This window comes from Engraulis encrasicolus, chromosome 5, assembly GCF_034702125.1.
Source record: "Engraulis encrasicolus isolate BLACKSEA-1 chromosome 5, IST_EnEncr_1.0, whole genome shotgun sequence".
NCBI lineage: Eukaryota > Metazoa > Chordata > Actinopteri > Clupeiformes > Engraulidae > Engraulis > Engraulis encrasicolus.
In genome coordinates, this window is record NC_085861.1 from 54,986,740 (window position 1) to 54,991,739 (window position 5,000).

Below are 5,000 nucleotides of genomic sequence, written 5' to 3' on the forward strand. Positions count from 1 at the left end.
GCAAGTGAGAATTGTGATGGTGCCACCCTGACACGGTGCGTGGGTGTGCCCAGGAATGATGCTGGACCTGGCATCAACACCAGCTGCTTACCCCCTCTGCACCCTCCAGCAGCTGCCCTGCCCTCCAGTCTCCCCCTCCACTGGTGCTGCTGGCACTGCCCACTGCTGGCACCCCGGCCCTGGGGAGGCCACCAGGAAAAGTCCCCTGTCCTCCGGCCAGTGATGACTGACTGACTGACTGACTCCCACTCACCGTCCAGCTTCCAAAGAGGCTCAAGGCTCCTGCCACCAGCCCCTAGAAAGCTGACCCTGCCTGGCCTGGCTGAGACAACGTCTGCTCCTCTAATCCCATGGAGACTGAGTGTAGTATAGTATGAGCACAGCTGACGTCCTCCAAAAGTGAAATTAATAACTACACAACAACGGAAAGCTTTGTCCACTTCCCATTAATAGAGCCTGTGGTTTTTCATAGGACTTTCTTAAATTTTTTTGGTCTCCTATGCATTTTTCCGAGATAGGTCAGTGAAGATGGGGAAAGGAAAGCAGTGGGAGAGAGCGATAGGGGAAATTACCTCGGAAAGGAATCGAACCCTGGTCCCTGGCACAATTATACGGTTCCTTCGCCGTTTGAGCCACAACCAAAGCCAGGACGTTCTGTAAAATAAGAAAAATTGCATGTACTGTATTGACAAAACAAGGGAGGTGCAATATTATGAGGTCAATTTCTAGTTTAAGCTCAACATGACAAATGATGCACTGAATGTATTTTGGCTCTAGTGGGTCTGCAGGGCGCACGGTTTATTTCCCTTGCTGTCGGAGGCACTGCAGTGGTGTTGGTAGTGACAGGTCAACAGTGTGACCATACCCATTGGTGCGCGTGTGTGTGAGTGTGTGTGTGTGTGTGTGTGTGTGTGTGTGTGTGTGTGTGTGTGTGTGTGTGTGTGTGTGTGTGTGTGTGTGTGTGTGTGTGTGTGTGTGTGTGTGTGTGTGAGTGTGTGTGTGTGTGTGTGTGTGTGTGTGTGTGTGCGCGAGTGTGAATGCATGTGAGTGTCCGTGAGTGTGTGTGCGCGTGTATGTGTGTGTGCGTGCGTGCGTGCGTTTGCACATGTGTGTGTGTGTGTACAGTATGTTTGTGCCCAAGCACAACATGACCTGGTCTGAGCCCCACCTAGTCTCCATGGAGACTGCCCACACAGCATCACTCATGAGCAGTCAGCATCAGCATCCCTCGCAGTTGTCATGGCACCATGTAGCCCGGATCCATGACTGCATCCCCTAGCTTATGGATCACATGGCTCATAACGCAGGCCGCCATTGCCAGATTTCCATGCACACATGGACACACACTCCAACAATCACAATCACACAAACACAAACACACACACACACAAACGCACACACACACACACAGGCACACACACACACACACACACACACACACACACACACACACACACACACACACACACACACACACACACACACACACACACACTCTCTCTCTTTCTCTCTCTCTCTCTCACACACACACAGACACACACACAGACACACACACACACACACACACACACACACACACACACACACACACACACACACACACACACACACACACCACACACACACACACACACACACACACACACACACACATACACACACACACACACACACACACACATAGAGAGATCAGGGATCATGGCACTTGGACTGCATATGAGTAAATGTAAACAGATCATGTCAGCATGACACTCACACTGGAGCCTGTCATCGTCTTCAGAGATGCTGTAAATAAAAGTCCCCAAATGCCTCGGAGGTGTATGAGAGCCCTAGCCAGGCCTTGCCCTCCTAGTGACGCAAAACCTTCAGCATTGCCACTAGTCAGGTCAAGAGCAATGCAAGTACTTTCTGAGCTGCCGAAAAATCGGGAACTCCCCCCACTTTTGTCGTGGAAGTAAACAACCATTTGCAAACCAAGGGAGGCTTGTCAATTATGCGGTTTGGGGAATGTTAATTGTTATGGTCTTGGTCAGACCAAGTCTGAAAGTTTGAAAGTCGATGACAATCAGGCTATGAGAGCCCAGCGTACACACGTGTGTTTCTCAATGGTGTGTGTGTGTGTGTGTGTGTGTGTGTGTGTGCGTGCGTGCGTGCGTGCGTGCGTGCGTGCGCGCGCGTGCACGTGTGTGCGTGCATGCGTGTGTGCGTGCGTGCGTGTGTGTACACATACGTGCGGGCATGCATGTGTGTATGTTTGAAGGTCTCTTTAAATACCATAACATGTTCAGTCATGCATCATAAAGGGACTTGTAGAGTGGCTTGTAAGACTTGGGACCCAAAGACTAAAAGTCACACACAAAAACAGACATATTGACAATCATGTCCATACACACATTTAATTTTCTATGAACAGGCACAGCCACATGTGACTTCCCAACCCAATTATAAGTATATTAAATATATATTTACACACATATAGTACATACATATAATTCTGCCTTCTACTTTAAACATTACACATCCTCGTGAATGCATGTCCATACACACACATGCACACACATGCGCGCGCGCACACACACACACACACACACACACACACACACACACACACACACACACACACACACACACACACACACACACACACACACACACACACACACACACACACACACACACACACACACACACACACACACACACACACACACAGAATGATTGTGGGCATAGGCATTAGGGTACTGATGAAGGCTAATTAGCAATCAGGTTTATTGCTGCACTGTGGTCGCCAGCAACCAGCATCAGAGCTGATTGGCAACTCTTACTGTCTTACTGTGGTGGCACACACACGCAGGCACACTCACACGCATGAACACACACATACACATATGCATGCAAACGCACACACGCACACACTTGTGTAATGGAGGCCAACTAGCAAATTGGGGTGTGGAACGTTAGTAAACCTCCATCCCGAAGCCTCAAGACAGTGCGGTAGCTTTGCGCTATCAGACCAGCACTTTAGCTCAGTGGTCTCGCACTGTGCCTCCCATTACCGATGCGTTGACGAGGTGGCAGGTTCGCGGCCCCGAGGGGGGCGAACTGTGCGGGAACACCTCCGTCACATACACACATACACACAGGCACACACCCACAAATATACTGTATACACTAATTTCATGTCATTCCAGATTCAAAGGCATATAAACAATTACATACACACACACACACACTGTAGGCAGACTCTCTCATTAGCTTCCTTTTTATTTGAGTCACATGATCTGTCTCTCAGGCTGTCACCCCATCTTTGAGTCCAAACCCTAAGTCTGTGTCTGGGTCCAGCTCAACCTTTTAGACTCTCTCTCTCACACACACAATCGCACGGGCACGCACACACACGCATGCGCGCACACACACACACACACCATAAGCATGCCACTGCTAACAGCTGGAGAAGGCATCAGTCTGTGTGTGTGTGTGGGTGTGTGTGTGTGCGTGTGCGTGCGTGTGCGTGCGTGCGTGTGCGTGCGTGCGTGCGTGCGTGCGTGCGTGCGTGCGTGTGTGTGTGTGTGTGTGCGTGCGTGCGTGCGTGCGTGTGTGTGTGTGTCACTGGTACCCCATACTTAGTGCTGTCAGAAGCGCTGGGGTAATGCCATGCTACGAATTCCTGCCTGCTGACTGTAGCCTGCCGCTCATCCAAACCATCAATGGGACTCATCATAGCTCCACACCACACACACACACAGACAGACAGGCCTGACGTAAGAAGTCATTCCAAGATCCATCCCAGCCAAAGAGTTTAAGTCTTAGGCAGCTGGGCTTTAGTTTTTGTCTACTACTAAATGATTTTGCCTAAGATGACCTCAATGAAAAATGAGTTCCATCCCTGCGTAGCAGTCAGCGTACTGTACCTACACACTAGACAGATTTCAATGCAATGATGGAGACCATTGTCAGTGATGGGGAAGTTACTTTTTTAAAGTAGTGTGTGCTCGTTACTTGTAACCGATTCAAAAAGTTGTGCCTTAGTTTACTTTGTTACCCCTTGTGGAAAGTAACTTTTTGTGGCAGTCGTTACTTTTGTGTTACATTTGGATAGGCCTCCAGGATTAAAAAAAAAACAGGTTGTGATAGACATATCTCCAAAACAGGTTGTGATTGACATATCTCCAAAATGGTGAGAGGGCACTTTTTCTAGGCTTGTTTGTTAGCATGAATGGCATAATTGCAACAAAAAAACACATTTTATCTAAGAAGGGGTATGAGCAATGAGCAGCTGTCTTGTGTGGCTATAGCCTTACCCCTTAATACGCATTACACCCAACATTGACCACTGTACAACTAGCGTGGTGGACATAATTTACAGACTTCTGCCACAGCAATGGAGGGACACAGACTGAGATCCCTCTTAACCTACATACCCCATACAAAATCATGACTTTTAAATCTGCTCTTGGAGATGCTGGGGATTGAACCCAGGACCTCATACATGAGAAGCATGCGCTCTACCTCTGAGCTACATCCCCTCCACAGAGGTAGCTCTAGAACGTTTCCAACTCATCCGAGGCATCAATGTGGCAGCAGGGCAGTGGAAATCGGGCGATTTTTCTTGAAGGGATGAGCTTTGGATAATTGGCCAAACTCTGAACAGCTTTTCCAGAGCGGCACCTTCTTTTTGGCCCACGGTTCTCAAAAGCTGCCATGGAGATGCCGGGGATTGAACCCGGGGCCTCATACATGCAAAGCATGCGCTCTACCACTGAGCTACATCCCCTCCATCTTCCAGGGAAATCAAAGAGTTCCTCCAGACGAGGGAAGCCTGTCACGCGTACAACAGGCAGTCAGATAAACATGTTGGAGAACGATGTCCTGTCTTTGGGTGCGCCCTGCCCTTTTAAAATCCACTTACACTTGGAGACCCAACCCAGTATCGCTCCCCATCCCACATAAAAGCCTGTCCTCAGGGATCACTTACAAGATACAAGATACAAGATACAAGA

At 49.0% G+C, this 5,000-nt stretch overlaps 1 protein-coding gene and 2 non-coding genes across 3 annotated transcripts in view; 1 reads left to right on the forward strand and 2 right to left on the reverse strand.

Annotated features, from left to right (window-relative positions):
- Nucleotides 1-5,000, forward strand: part of LOC134448691 (A disintegrin and metalloproteinase with thrombospondin motifs 16) — a 98,695-nt gene that overhangs the window by 72,902 nt on the left and 20,793 nt on the right. The gene's annotated exons all lie outside the window — the stretch shown is intronic.
- Nucleotides 4,455-4,526, reverse strand: trnae-cuc (transfer RNA glutamic acid (anticodon CUC)). Its single transcript has one exon. It is a non-coding gene; the product is annotated as a tRNA-Glu (tRNA).
- Nucleotides 4,703-4,774, reverse strand: trnaa-ugc (transfer RNA alanine (anticodon UGC)). Its single transcript has one exon. It is a non-coding gene; the product is annotated as a tRNA-Ala (tRNA).